The following is a 16,629-nucleotide window of genomic DNA, read 5'->3' as shown; positions in this document are numbered from 1 at the left end:
ATGTTGCTGCTACTCACAGTACCGACTATTCCTTATTTTATTAACTTTAACCCAGAGTTGAACAACTGAAAGAACTAACATCCCAAAAGAAGAATTTGGATGGCAAGTCTGTGGAAGAAGACACTAAAATGATTTCCTTTACCTACATCGTGTGAATGTTAAAGCTTTGTTATGGTTCTTCATGTAAACCAATATGAGATAATAAAACTAAATATTGCAGCTTCAATTACATTCTGCTCTAATGCATAAGGAAACATTAAACTAATAATGGTGAAGAATTCCTTTTATTTAGAGCTGTAAGAAGTACAAACGAATAAACTGACCATTAATAATTTTGATTTGTTTCCTGCTCAGTGTCAGGGCTATCTATTGCCATTGCTTTGTTGCTGGGATGCCTTTCTGTTGCAATATTGCATAATCCAAACCAACTAGGCCTCAATCCCAAATATAAACGGAAATAATTAAAGGATGCTCCTCACATGGAAAAAAGTCTTCAACACTGGGTAAAATAAAAATTCATTAAACCACACTTTTCACTGTTTATTTCAATATATCCTTAATGTACGTTACTTCATGAGTGCACACATTATTACTTACCAGGTGGTTGCTTTGCAATGCAGAAACTTAATTCACGAATCATCGGTACTAATCTTGGATGTGATGTCCTGACTCTGGTTTTAAAAAGATCTTCTGGCTCTGATTCATATGCAAGAACAAGCTTCTTCCTTTCATGTGCTCAATTGCTCATTTATTTCAATGGTTACCATGTTGGTTTGGCATCATGAGATGAGCAGAAAGCAACCAGAGGACATAGGTTTAGGGTGAGAGGGAAGAGATTTAATAGAAACCTGAGGGACAACCTTTTCACCCAGAGAGTGGTCAATATATGGAAGGAGCTGCCAGTGGATATAGTTGAGGCAGGTACATTAACAACATTTTTAAAGGAACTTGGACAGGTACATGGATAGGAGAGGTTTAGAGTGGGATATGGGTCAAACGCGGATAAATCGGATTAGCTTAGATGGGAATCTTGATCGGCATGAACCAGTTGGGCTGACGGGCCTGTTTCCGTGCTATGTGACTCTATGACTTCAATTCAATGGAGATTTGGGAAGTCCACCTCTGCTCCATGGATTACTGAGCTGGCTGCATGTTACATTGGAGGGAACCAATGGATTATCAAATGTGGATAAAGGGTGCCATTTCCTCACTGGCTTTTATAAAATTCTGCCTTTCTCTTCAAAGGTCCTAACCCTTAAAGGATATAGTTCCAAGGGTGTGGCAGGACCTCTGCTACCTCCTCCTAGTTACTAGACATCAGCTAGGGGTCTAGACACTGAGAAATTTTTCAATCCACAAAAAAATTGCCACCTTACTTAGTGGGTCTGCTTTGGGGGAGATTTGCCCTCAGATGGTGATTGATTATGGAAACAAGGTACCACACATCTTCAAAGGCCAAACGTTGGGGTAGGTTTATTTAGACACTGCTTTCCTATAACACTGATCTAGAATTCATCTTCCAGTCAGAAAATTGTGGGGTTAGCAGGTTGTGGCTCCACCGCCATAGACACCAGTAGCAATTAGGGAAGGACAGGCCCTTTAATCATTGCCAGGGAGGTGGAGTGGGAGTCTTCACCCTCTGTTAAAGTCATAGAGCATGGAAACCTAGCCTTTGGACCACCCGAGTCTGCATGGACTACCACAGACTAACTTACACTAATCCTACACTCGTACCATTTTATTCTCACCCAACAATTTCCTGTAGATTCTACCACTTAGAATCAGAATCAGGTTTATTATCACCGACATATGTCTGAAATTTGTTGTTTTGCGGCAGCAGTACAGTGCAAGACATAAAAATTACTATAAGTTACAATAATAAATAAATAGTGCAAAAGAGGAATAATGAGGTAGTGTTCATGGGTCCATGGACCATTCAGAAATCTGATGGCAGAGGGGAAGAAGCTATTCCTGAATTGTTGAGTGTGGGTCTTCAGGCCCCTGTGCATCCTCCCTGATGGTTGTAATATGAAGGGGGCATGTCCAGGATGGTGAGGGTCCTTAATTATGGGTGCCGCCTTCTTGAGGTACCGCCTCTTGAAGATGTTCTTGATGGCAGGGAGGGTTGTGCCTGTGATGGAGTTGGCTGAGTCTACAACCCCCTGCAGCCTCTTTCGATCCTGCACATTGGAGCCTCCATTACAGGCGGTGATACAACCAGTTAGAATGCTCTCCACCGTACATCCAGAGAAATTTGCAAGAGTCTTTGGTGACATACCAAATCTCCTCAAACTCCTAATGAAGTAGAGCTTAAATGTACACTAGGCGAACATTACGGTGGCCAATTAGCCTACCAGCCTGCACATCATTGGGATGTGGAATGAAACTAGAGCACCTGGAAGAAACCCATGTGGTCACAGGGAAAATGTGCAAACTCACAGACAACACCGGATGTCAGAATTGAACCTGGGTCGCTGGAGCTGTGAGACAGTGACCCACTGTGCATCACTCTGGTGAAAACCTACCCTTCCAATCCCATTGGCTTGCCCAGCAAGTATATTATAGGCACAGAGGTTTGTACTCTAATATTCGGAGGCTGGTTTTGTACACACAGCGGTGTTGATAGTGTTCTAGATACATTCTGGAGCATGGAAGAAATGCACTGCATGATAGAGTTCTAAGCCTGAGCTTGGGGAATGCACCACACACAATGTGAGCCTGCACTGAGATGGCAATATAAGCTTATGTCACATTATTGCTGCATGGTTTTCAGCATTTGTATCTCCAGCTGCTTTATCATCCCCTATATCAATTATTTCACTAATTAAAGCAATAATGTTAGTGATTTCTTCTTTTGGGAGTATACAAACCATTTGAAAACCCTATTCATCTCATTACTTTAATATATATTCATGGTTATTATTTATTATGGTGTCAGAATAATGTGCAAATAATGTGGTCATTAACACATGCAGTTTTGCACAAATTGGCCACGACAATTCCTACATTACAACAGTCACCAAACTTCCAAAATGCTTCATTTGCAGTAAAGCACACTGAGGTGTCCTTAGTTGTTGAAGGCACTATAGAAATGCAAGTCTCTCTTTCCTGTTCATAGCTCAAAATATAGTATGTTTGTTCAAAAGGTGATGATCCTGGTATTTTAAGATATATTGTTGTTGCAAAAGGTTTTGGGTTTGCAATGCACCTAAGCATGCTCAAACTGACCGAGTATATTTTAGCTCAATCTCTGAAGATATAATGATAACTAGGAAAGCGTGGCGACACTTGCGGGCTGCCCCCAGAACACTCTTCGCAAAAGATGCATTTCGCCGTGTGTTTCGATGTTCATGTGACTAATAAAGATATCTTAAAAAAATCTTAAAAGATCTTAAAAATCTTAAAACGAGTTGTATTGAAGACAAGTGTCACAGATTATTGGGATGAAGGTTGATTGCAAGGACAAAAATATGGGCATCAGGGAAATGTAAGGTCACCAAATACGAAGAGAAGAATAGAAAAGCAGAATACTGTTTTAGTGGAGAAATGCTACCAAATGCTATTGTACAGAAGGATCTGTCTTCCTTGACTATCATGTTTGTGGGTACAACAAGTAATTAGAAGGCCATTGTAATACTGATTCTTATTGTAAGGAAAAATGGAATAGAAAAGCAAGGAACAATTGTACAAGGTATTGCGTAGACCACACCTGAAGTGCGACATTCAGTTTAATTCTCCTTACTTAAGAAGGAATTTATTTGCATTAGAGGCAGTTTGTAACACTGATTCTAGGATGAAGTGGTTTCTTTATGAGGTAAAGTTGTGAGTTGGAACTGTAGTCATTGTGTTTCTAGTCATTGAGGGGGAATTTTATTGAAATATATCATAACGGGACTCTACAATGTCTGTTTAAAGCACCCCTTTAGGAATCCCTGAAAGATGCTTTGATGGTGAGTGGATGTAATTTGTCATCAATCGTATGTGCTGATTTCTGTGGGTTATTCTCAGCCCCATTGATTTAAATGCAATCAAACTTAGGAAGAAGAATGCCATGTTACTGTCGTTGAATGCTTCCTGCAAGGACCAGTGATAGATTTATCCCCTTATATTTCCATTTGTGAGTGAGACTAGAATGTGGGGCCAAACATAGACATGAAGGAATTCACTGAGTTTAATGAGGGGAGATCTCTTTGACGCCCTACCAGATACTGAAAAGCCTGGACAGAGTGGATGTGGAGAGGATGTTTCCGTTAGGATCTAAATGCACGGCCTCAGAATAAAAGGACGTTCCTTTAAGACTGATATGAGGAAGAATTTCCTCAGCCAGAAGGTGGTGAATCTGTGGAATTCATTGCCACAGAGGGCAGTGGAGGCCATGTCATTAGGTGTACTTGAGGCAAAGATTGAAAGATTGGTAATGGGGCTAAGGGTTATAGGGAGAAAGGAGGAGAATGGGGTTGAAAAAAATAGCCATGATTGAATGGCAGAGCAGACTCGATGAGCCTAATGGCCTAATTCTGCTCCTGGTCAATACAATAGTTTACACTGGGAATACAGAGAATCACCTTGCTTGGGTTTCAGATGTCATGGATTCAAACAATAAGAACATAGAGCGGAATTAGGGATTGTGTTCTGATCATGAAGCAGGTGTAATCTTAATATAAAAGTTAAGATCTCTCTCTCTCTCTAAAAACCTTTCATCTCAAACCATCCACTGCTTTGTTGATGACAAGATATGTCCTGTTTAGTCCTGTTCCACTTTCCACAAATACTGACTGATTTATTCACTATTTCTAATATTCTCCAATTTGTTTCTGATTTCCAACAAGTGCAGTATTTTACTTTTGCATTTTCTTGTTCCTATGAATTTATTGTTAAAATATTTATGATTTTATATCACGTGGCACCCAAGAAAATTGTTGCCTGTCATTGGGTGTAACTTGCATTTATCAACTGGACTCTGGCTTCTTAAATTTGCATCCACTGAAGTCAATAGGGTTGAGAACAACTCAAAGCATTCAAAGTTTGTGACTGGAGACCAATTACACCCCTCCTCCATTAAAGCTTCTTTTAGGCAGTCCAGACGGGTTGCTTTAAACAAGCATAAAAGTGGTGGAAACAGTCAACAGGTCAGGTAGCATCTGTGGAGAGAGAAACAATGTTACTTAATGCAGTTCTGGTCATCCCATTACAGGAAGAACGTGGAGGCTTTGGAGAGGCTGCAGAAGAGGTTCACCAGGCTGCTGTCTGGATTCGACAGTATTAACTATAAGGAGAAGTTGGACAAACTTGGATTGTTTTCTCCAGATTGTCAGAGGCTGAGGGGAGACATGTTGGAGGTTTATAAAATTATGAGAGGCATAGATAAGATAGACAGAGTCTTTTGCCCAGGGTAAAAATGTCAAATATTTCAGGACGTAGCTTAAAGGTGAGAGAGAGAAAGTTTAAGGGTGATGTGCAGGGTAAGTTTTTCACATAAAGAGTTGTAGGTGCCTTGAACAAACTGCCAGGGGTGGTGGTGGAAGCTGACACAATAGCGGTGTTCAAGGGGCATTTAGACATTTAGATGTGAACATGCAGGGAATGGAGGGAAATGGATTATGTGCAGACAGATAGGTTTAATTTGGCATCATGGTCGGCACTGATATTGTGGTCCAAAAGGCATGATCATGGACTGTATTGGTCTATGATCTATAATGTTTCAGGTCATTGAGCCTTTGCCAGAACTGGTAGGTCTAATGAAATGTTGATCTGAAGCATTAAACCTCTTTCTGTCTCCATGGATGCTTTTCTTTCTGGACTTCCCACATCTGTAGTTGGTTTTAATTTTAATTTCTGCTTTAATTCATTGCAGAGACCCATTATGGTCTTGATTCCTGCTGAAGACTCTCTCCCTGAAAATGATCTCCACTTCCATGCATCCGTGCAGGAAAGATTGATAGACTCCACAGTTTTCCTCTTGACTGCATTTTGTTTCGTCTCACTGAGCTGCTTTACCACTGCCATTTGAGTGAACAGGCAAAGCTTAGCTGAGCTTTTCTGGTTGAGCTGTCTTTGGAGGTGGGATAGGCGCTGGCAGATCACCGTGAATGTGTAGGTATTGTCCTTAGCTTTCACAGAAATTAATTTTAATCCCAAAACAGGCATGGATGAAAATCTACCCTTAACACAAGCCTGAGTCAGGCTGATTATATGAAGCTCAGAGGGGAAAATAAAAAAAGGAAATAAAAGGGGTGAAGAGAGAGTATAAGAAAATACTTGCAGCAAACGTTAAAGGGAATCCAAAAATATTCCATTGAGGTCATGCAGCTCAGTAGAAAGAATTACATTTCTAAAGCATCATTCCCAACCCCAGCATAGTAAATCCTACAAAAAGAGATTCAGTAGTGACCAGATAACCTGCCTTAGAGTGTTGGATCAATATTAAATATTTGCCCTGAAACTGGGATTTTCTTTTTCAAAATAGTGGCTGAGGACCTATTACATGCAACAGGTTAAATATCATCTGACAGGTGGCATCCCCTGCATTGCTGCACTCCCTCAGTGGGGCAGTCAGTTTAAATTTCAAAGCTCAACTCCCTGGAGTAGAATTTAAACCTGCAGGATTCTGACTCAGAGCTGTGGGTGCAAACAACTTAAGTCACAGCCAGCATAGGAATGGCTAGGAACAAAACCATGGCCAGAAATGTATGGTTGGAAGAATCTTTGAAGATTGAGAACTAAGGTAATAGAGGGATTTAGAGAAGGGGTTTCAAGAAAATGGCATCAAGGTGTTTCAAAGGCTTGTGGTTCAGTAATAGAGTAATTGACAGAGATCAAAGTTTCAGGACGGAACAGCATGCACTAACACTGAAGGGCAGAAGAGGCTGCAATGGGAAGTGAGAAGAATGGTGAGTAAGAAATATGGTCAGGTCCAGAGGAAGGGAGCAAGAACAAAGGCAAGCAGGACCTTGGGTAGAACAAGCTGCATGCAGTAGAGGTATTCTGGATGCATTGAAAGGCGGTGATTAGGTGACCATTTATAAAAACTATAAAGGACCATAAAATGTGCACTGTGTATAGAAATGGAGCAAATAATGGCAATAATGTCCAACCTAAAAAAAATTCTACTACGGTTCAAATTTATGGAGAAGTGCATTGAGAAATGTTTATTAATAAATAAGCAAAATGCTATTGCAAATGGCATATTTATTTGATAGGAATTGGCAATATTGTATATAAAAGAGAGAGAGAGAGATGAATCAATAGCAGAATGTCATTCTGTCACACTGTAATGATGTATGATTACATCAAGTACATATCGGAGTTTCTTGGAAAATGATTTCTGTCAAGTGTTGAATGTGCTCGGTATATTTATTACACTGTAATTATGACTCCATTGGACATATTTCACCATAAACATGCAGAATCAAGCAATAGAATAAACATATTCTTTATTAAGGTGCTTCCATTTTGCCTGTAACTCAGCCTTAGGTTAATGTCAGCATGTTCTGCTTTTGTAGTTATAAAATGTGAAATATATATGCACAACACAGCTTTCAATTACAAACCATGGTCAAGAGTTACTGCTTATGGGAGAGCTGCTTCTAAGGAGTTATTAAGCTCTTGAAATAACTCAGGACAATATCAATATACTCTTCCTACAAAAAGAATATGATTTATAACAATATATTTTTAGAAAAAGGTAAGATGGTTTTTAACCTGCAAGAAATTGTTCTCTATTGGGATGTGGCTCCTGACAAAGTCTCCGCTACATCTCATCTGAGTGGCCAAACTCCATGTGTAGAGTGGAGTGGAAGCCAGATATTTAGCCACAAGAGGCATCATAGCCAAGGCAAGTAACACACTTATTTCATGTCCAAACACGTTGGCTGTGTATTTCTCTCCATGGATGCTGCCTGACCTGCTGAGTTCCTCCAGCACTTTCTGTGTATTGCTCCAGATTCCAGCATCTGCAGAATCTCTTGCATCTCCGTTTTGCTGCTCCACTGTGAAGTCTCTTCCAGGGATGCCTACCCTGAAGAAGTTTTCCTCCTCTCTCCGACGGGAGTTCTGTGAGCCCTCTCTCACTCCCCTTCCATGACCTCGGCTGCTCTCCAGCTCTTTGACCATGTACTCACCCAGACTCACAGCCACGTGTCCTTCCTGGGCACTTGTCTCCACTGCCATCTTGTGCTACATGGCTTCTAGCTCCGTTGCAGGCTCACCTATCCCCTGCCAGCCTGTACTCCTCCCCCTCCCCCCACCTTCTTATTCTGGCTTCTGCCCTCTTCCCTTCCAGTCCTGATGAAGGGTCTCGGCCCGAAACGTCAACTGTTTGTTTCCCTCCATGGATGCTGCCTGACCTGCTGATTTCCTCTAGCACTTTTTGTGTATTGCTCCAGATTCCAGCATCTGCAGAGTTTTTTGTGTCTCCATTTGGACTTGAATTGCTTGTTCCCACTAAGCAGGCAGAAGTAGCCTACTCCCCTTAGGTTTTCTTACCATTCTTCCTCAGTGTGCTTCTGTCGGCTGTAATAGCCCATACTACCTCTAACCTTTACCCATCTGTGACACCATCTCACTTATTGGTCACCCCTGAGCTTGCTGAGATCCATTGGGTCCCAGCAGAGAAGGACATTTAGTTTACAATTCTCATGCTCCCTGGTCACACACCTTCCCAACTCCTCCATCCTACAGCCCAGATCTCTACACTCCTTCAATTCCAATACTAGATCTAATACGAGAGTAACACTACAATTCTAATACAAGAGGGCAGCCATTTAAGGTGAAAGGACAAAGGACAAGTTTTTTACACAGAGAGCGGTGGGAGCCTGGATTGCACTGCCGGGGGTGGTAGTAGAGGTAAATACAACAGAGGCACTTAAGATGCTCTTAGGGAGACAGATGAATGTGCAGAGAATGGAGGGAATTGGACATTGTGTAAGCAGAAGGGATTCATTTAGTCAGGCATTTAATTACTAATTTAATTAGTTCAGCACCACATCGTGGACTGGAGGGCCTGTTCCTGTGCTGTACTGTTCTATGTTCTATGTTCCAACCTCCAATGGATCTCTGAAATGAATCCCTGAAATTGGTGGCCATGCCTTCAACCATTTGGGGCATTTGTTCAGAAATGTTGTCCTACACCTCTCTGACTATCTGCCTTGTTCTCACCTCCTACGGCTCTCCTTCAAATCCAGCCTCTTTAATCAAGCATTTTAACACCTGTCTGAACTGGCGTGATCATTCGTGTTCCAGCCTGGTGCCAAGCCTCCTACACGCTGCACTAACGTGCTCTAAGAACAGAAAGCTGGCTGAGCTGACCCTGCTTAACTGAGAGTTGACCCATGAGATGCAGCCTCAAGAGGCAGATCTCGAGATCCCACTTCCAAAACACGAGGGCCTTCTCAAAGGTCAAGCTTTTAAACTTCCTTGACTATAAGAGATAATTAAAAGCAGTAAAAATTGGAAGAACTATTGGGCAGAAGGTATGGAAGCCTGAAGTCCCACACTACCAGGTTCAAGAACAGCTACTTCCCTTCAACCACTCGGTTCTTGAACCAACCGGCACAACCCTGATCACTACCTCAGTATAGCAACACTATGACCACTGTGATCACTTTGCACAACCGAGGACTTTGTTCTTTTTGGTTCTAATTGTGTTCTTTCTTGAAAAATTGTGTATAATTTATGTTTTTCTTGTGAATGCTGCTTACTGTGTGTCTGTGATGCTGCTGCAATTAAGCTTTTCATTACACATGTACTTGTGCATATGACAATAAACTCGACTTTGAACTAATGTTTTGAAAAATATTGAAAAACAGTAAAAAAAAAGTAGCATTAGTAAACTACATTCTTGCAATTATTTCTTTATTCAGCATCAGCTAGCTAGTTCAAATAATTGGCTTGCAGCTCAAGCAAAGATAAAAAAAAGCTGGATGCTAGAAATCTAAAACAAAAGGAGAAAATGTTGTAGATACAGGCCGATCCCAGGTTACTTTATTTATACAGTATGGTAACAGGCTCTTCCAGCCTAATGAGTCCGCACAACCCATTTAAACCCATGTTAACCTTCCAGTACATCTTTGGAATGTAAGAGGAAACAAGAGAACCTGGAGGAAACCCACGCAGACACGGGGAGAACACACAGACTCCTTACAGACAGTGACCGGAATTGAACCCCAATCGCTGGCACTGTAATAGCGTTATGAACACTTGCCTTATGGACTTCCTGACATTTTAAATTCAAAAGTCCAATGTACAAACAAATGTTCATTCCTAAGAACAACAGAACTAGTTTCCCCCCTCTCTCTCTCTCTCTCTCTCTCCACTTCTAATAATTGTTCTTTCTTGTCAGTCTTGTGTGCATTTGATGCCATTCATTACAATGCTGTTGAGGGAAGGTTACGATGTCGAGTGATTTTTGCATATTTTGTGACTTATGGACAAAATCAACCTATGGATGTTTATAAAAATGGAACCCATTTGTTACGTGAGGACAACCTGTACTGAGCAGGTCAGGTGGGAAAATAAATAATTCTTCATCCCACAGATGTGATCTGATCTGTTGAGTACTTCCAACATTTTCTGTTTAGGTTTTGAGTTGCAGTTCTAATGGTGTAATTTCCTTTCCCATTTCTAGTTAATATATTTTAGTGGAAAACCTGTTCTTGCCACTGTGGATTTGCATTTGATGGATTTGCATCAGCAACAAATAATGTTGCCACATAACTTCATAGGTAATAAATACATCAACACAAGGACCAGAGCTGTGACTCCTTTCTGAATAGATGAGCAACACATTCTGTATATTTTGCTATGCCAGTTCATGCAGAAAGCAAAACGATAGAATTACCACCACATTCACATTCCTAGACACTGTACAAGTGTCAGTTATACATGGGGAGAGGCCAGCCCAGCAATTGGAGGGTCAGTATGGTGGAGGAGGGTGAGATTCAATTGACAGGGGAAAGATCAATTGTCAGATGAAGAGGTCAGACAACAGGACAGTCTGACAGTGGGTGAGATCAGTCGACAGTGGGTGAGATCAGTCTGGCAGGGGGAGAGATCATTCAGCAGTGGGTGAGATCAGTCTGGCAGGGGAAGAGATCAGTCTGGCAGTGGGTGAGATAGGGCAGGCACAGTAGTGTAGCGGTTAGCGTAATGCTTTACAGTGCCAGCAACCCAGGTTCAATTCTGGCCACTGTCTGTAAAGAGTTTGTATGTTCTCCCCATGTCTGCGTGGGTTTCCTCTGGGTGCTCCGGTTTCCTCCCACATTCCAAAGGCGTATGGGTTAAGAAGTTGTGGGCATGCTATGTTGGCACCAGAAGCGTGGCAACACTTGCGTGCTGCCCCCAGAACACTCTACGCAAAGGTGCATTTCACTGTGTGTTTCGATGTACATGTGACTAATAAAGATATCTTATCTTATCAGTTGGCAGTGGGTGAGATCAATCTGGCAGTGGAAGAATTGGATCCAGAAGTGGGTGAACATAGGGGTCCAACATCTGAGACAACAAGATGTTATACTCCCATGTTATACACCCAAACTAGAGGGCATGGGTTTAAGGTGAGAGGGGAAAGACTTAAAGGGGACCTGAGGGGCAGATTTTGCACACAGAGGGTGGTGAGCACACGGAAAAAACTGCCAGAGGAGGTGGTAGAGGTGAGTACAGTTACAACCTTTGAAACACATTTGGACAGGTATGTGGGTAGGAAAAGTTACAAGCAACATGGGCCAAACACAGGCAAATGGGATTAGTGCAGACAGGCATCTTGGTTAGTAAGGACAAGTTGGGCCGAAAGGCCTGTTTCCATGACACGGAACTCATAGAGTCATGGAGTTATACAGCATGGAAACAGGCCCTTCAGCCCAACTAGTCCATGCCGACCAAGATTCCCTTCTAAGCCAGTCCCATTTTCCCGTATTTGCTCCATGGCCCTCTAAACCTTTCCTATCCACGTACCTGTCCAAGTACATGTTGTTAATGTACCTGCCTCAGCCACTTCCTTTGGCAGCTCATTCCATATCTGGACCACCTTCAGGGTGAAAAAGTGAATCTATTAGAATAGTTTGAGTATTAGATCCACACACTGATGTGTAAGTTCCACCAACACTTTTCTGTCCCTTTAAAAAATTTCCCAAGAAAATCAACTGGTACACCAGATTTTGCAGCAGGTAATTTCCCTGTGATCTTGGTGCTGAATTATAAATGTACACTTATACCTTTGACATCTGCAATCAGGGACTGTTCCCTTATGTAGATAGCTCACCATAATGTGATCATATGCATCCTGTGAGAAACAAGGCACTGTTAAATCTTCACATGAATTGATGCAAATTCAGTGCAAATCATGACAAGTTTGCATTTTGCAGCTGAAGTATAATTTTCTCTCTTGGGGTGATACCAATTGCTCCACAGCAGGAGTGCTTTGTCCAATCAGCATCCTGGAAATGATGAAGTGTGCAGAGTAATTGCGAGTAAATGATGCCCCGCTTGGCTCTAACTCTCACGGTGCGCTGATCTTGAATAAAATGAAACACGAAAAGAGCCACAGAGCAAGGTAAGTAACACCTCAGCTTTGCAATTATAGGGAAGAAGGACCTGGTCTAAAAGACTAATCAATAGGACCATTCCAAATTAGAGGGGTTGTGACTGAAGGGGAACAGTGTCAGGGGATCATGTTATACAGAGGGGGGAGATTGGTAGAGTGGAACCAGTTAGAACAGCAAAGTTTAAGAAGTAATTTGACAGACACATGAACAGGCAGGGAATGGAGGAATACAGACCATGTACAGGCAGGTGTGCAGTTTATATTGACATGAGGGTTGGCACGGGTATCGTGGGATGGAGGGCCTGTTCCTGTGTTTTACTGTTCCGTATTCTATGTTCTTTCAGTGCTTCCTCCCAACTGTGGGAACTACGGATGAGGCAGAGGAAGATTTGTACTCCGACCTTGAACAACTCTTCCCGGAGAACGTCAAACTGATCCTACTGTGCAACTTCAATGCCAAGATCTGAAAAGGTACAATCCTCTGACAAGGTGTGATTGGCAAGGAGGAAGTAGGAACTCCAAAAGAGATGACCTACTGACCAAAACAATTGGAACATGAGCAGGCACGGTGGTGTAGCGGTTAGCGTAACGTTTTATAGAGCCAGAGACCCAGGTTCAAATCCGGCCACTGTCTGTAAGGAGTATGTATGATCTCGCCGTGTCTGCGTGGGTTTCCTCCAGGTGCTCCGGTTTCCTCCCACGTTCCAAAGATGTACAGGTTAGGAAGTTGTGGGCGTTCTATGTTGGCACCGGAAGCATTGTGACACTTGCGGGCTGCCCCCAGAACACTCTACCCAAAAGATGCATTTCACTGTGTGTTTCGATGTCCATGTGACTAATAAAGATATCTTGTTAGAAACCATGCTCTCTCTTGCCAGATATACAAACAAAAGATATCATGGCAACAACCCCAATCCGAGCACTGACACCTGTTATTATTGGTTATTGGTTTGTTATTATTGTCACGTGTACTGAAATATAGTGAAAAACTTTTGTTTGCGTTGCATCCAGGCAGATCATGCTATACATAAGTACGTCGAGGTAATAAAAGGAAAACAGAATGCAGAATATGGTGTTGCAGTTACAGGGAATGTACAGTGCAGACAGACAATTAAAGTGCAAGGGCCATCTCATTATCTGTAGGAGAGACTGCAAGAATGACCACTTCACCAGTGTCATGATACATACCAATGACTGTTGGGCTGCCACTGCCAACTCCATTCCACTATTGCCTTGCCCAAACACAGCGATGGCCACAGAAACATTGTGCAAGAAAATCAGTGTTGAAAGCCTCAAGGATCCTGCAAAGATAGCTCTTCTCAGATTGCACCTTGCAGACATCCTGATGACTTGCAACCAATAGTAGGCATGTTAAGCCCTGATGTCCATCATAATTAGCACTGTGAAGATGCTTTTGGTTTCTTTACCAGAAAAAGCTTGGACAAGCTTGATGAAAATGACTAAGAGATCCAGAAGTAAATTAAGCAGAAGGCGCTTCTGGATTGGAATGTCCACCATGTCTCAAGGGAAGTGAAGCAGCTCTACAGGCACCTGAAGGTCGAGGTACAAAGGAAAACCTTTGACTTGAAGCATATACGGTGGATGAAGTGAGCACAGGGCATTCAGTAACTCACTGATAACCAAGGACTATGTGGATTTTTTGCCTTTGTTACTACCAGCCATGGTCCAAAGACCTCAAGACTCATTAGAATCAAAGAGCCGTAGAGTGATACAGCATGGAAAAAGGTCCTTCAACTCACCGAGTTCACATTGACTATCAAGCACCCAGGTTTTTTACAGTAATCCTACCCTGAACTATTTTTTATTTCTTCCTACATTCCCATCAGCCTCTTCTAGATTCTGCCATTCAGCTACACAAGGGACAATTGACAATCGGCAATTAACATCCCAACCTGCTTACCTTTAGGATGTGAAACTGGAGCACCTGGAGGAAACCTCCTGTGATCACAGAAAGATTGTGCAGACTCCACACAGAGAGCACCAGAGGTAGGGACTGAATCTAGATCACCAGAGCTGTGAGCCAATGGTTCTACTTGCTATGTTGCTGTGCATGCTGTACTGAGAGCCAGGGGCAGAGGTGAATTTAGTAAGGACAGAAATATCCCTTCTAGCCTGTGCCTGCTAGAAGAAATATTTCAAAGAACTCCTCAATCGTGGCTCTGTCTTTGATGTGAGCACCCTTGACCCTATTCTACAGAAGATATTCTACCTCTGTCATTGAATACCATTATATCCTCTGATCAATGTAAGCAACCAAAGAGACTGGTATTTCTAGATAAATTGAAATAAACTGATACACTTTTTAGTATTTTCTCTGAGTCAGCTGAAAATAACTTCTCCAGATTAAACAGATCGGAATCCCAATTGAAAAAGAGAGAAAGAGAGAGAGAATCGGATAAAAAGAGAGAGTCAGAGAAAGAAAAAGAGAGACAGAGAGAAAGAAAGAGAAAGAGATACAGAGAGAGAGAGCGAGAAAGAAAGAGAGAGAGAGGAGAGAGTGTGTTAAATCAAGTTCTTACCTCTTCTGAGCAGTCAGATATGGAAACATTTAGATTAATAGCAAGTGCAGGATAAATGCAATTTGCACTGATTTCAGAATGCTACAAAAGAGGATTTTTTGCAGAAAACAATTGAGTTTGAAGAAAATGGTTGAATCACAAATAATTGGAATGCGTTTCTCAAGTAAGGGTGACATTACCCTGCATTTTATTAATGTTTCAGTCCATATAGATACTTCACAATTGCAGAAAGGCACAGAGAGAGCACTCAAAATGATAAATAAATGCAAGGGTAATCACTTGTAACCAGCAATCTTTAAAGTTTATCTATTACACTGGACGAGGGCACACAGATACTGTTGCTGCTTGCACCTCTTGAATATATTTCAGTGGCTCTTAAAATAGATGGAGTGGCTTCTTTCCCATCAAAAATGGTTTGGTTTGGTTGGTTTGTCTTTTGAATCAAAAGACAATGAGTCTGAGTCCACTCTAAGACTGGAGGGCCTAATCTACAGCACAAAGTGAGTGCTGCCTTTACAAGGTTAGCATTTGTCATTAACCCTGTTTATAGTTAGATGTAAAATTTGCAGTGAGTGGTTGGGATTTGGAATTCATTATCTGGTGGGGTGTTGCAGGCTCATCATAACTTTTTGATTTACTTCCTTTTCATTACACATTGCCTGGCACACTTGAGTAAGAATCCTTCATATTAAGAGGGACCTCACCATCGACCTTACCGCCATGGGTGACCCTACCAGGAGCAGAGCTCCAGATGGCATCGTTCTTGGGATCTCAGGACCACACAACCTTCTCCACCACGACAAGGTGACAATAACATCAAGTACATGTTAAACAAATACACACACAGGCGTCTTCGCTTTGTGAGCTACTTCTCAGCAACGACCAAAGCCTGATCTGCCAGCTCGAACTGCCTGTCCTGAATGCAGAAGAACTTTCAGATTGGACTCATAACCCACTTGAGAGCCCATAAATAGATCAACGGAACGAAGACTATCATCCTCGACCTCGAGGGATAGCCATGACATGTTAAGAGGTAACATGAAATTCTGTCAATTTTGCTTCTTGGCAGTTCACTAGACTCATAGAGTCCTTGGCAGTTCATGAGAGTCATAGAGTCATACAGCACGGAAACAGGCTCTTCGCCCCATGTAAACTAGTCCCATTTGCCTGTATTTGGCCCATATCCTTCCAAAGCATTCCCTATCCATGTTCCTGTCCAAGTGTTTTTTAATTGTTATTAATGTACCTGCCTCAACCACTTCCTCTGGCAGCTCATTCCATATCTGGACCACCTTCTGGGTAAGAAAGAAGCCCCTCAGTTTCCTATTAAACCTCTTCCGTCTCACCTTAAAGCTAAGTCCTCTAGTTTTTGATCCCCCAGCTCTGGGAAAATAAGTGTGCATGTTCACCCTATCTATTGTATGCTCCTCATGATTTTATACACCTCCATAAGATCACCCCTCAGTCTCTTACACTCCAGTGAATAAAGTCCCAGTCTGCTCAACATCTCCCTATAAATCAGTCTCTTGAGTCCCGGCAACATCCTCGTAA

Source organism: Pristis pectinata, chromosome 4 (genome assembly GCF_009764475.1).
Source record: "Pristis pectinata isolate sPriPec2 chromosome 4, sPriPec2.1.pri, whole genome shotgun sequence".
NCBI classification, from domain to species: Eukaryota; Metazoa; Chordata; class Chondrichthyes; order Rhinopristiformes; family Pristidae; genus Pristis; species Pristis pectinata.
The sequence above is the reverse complement of the archived record's forward strand: the minus strand, read 5'-3'. Positions refer to the sequence as shown.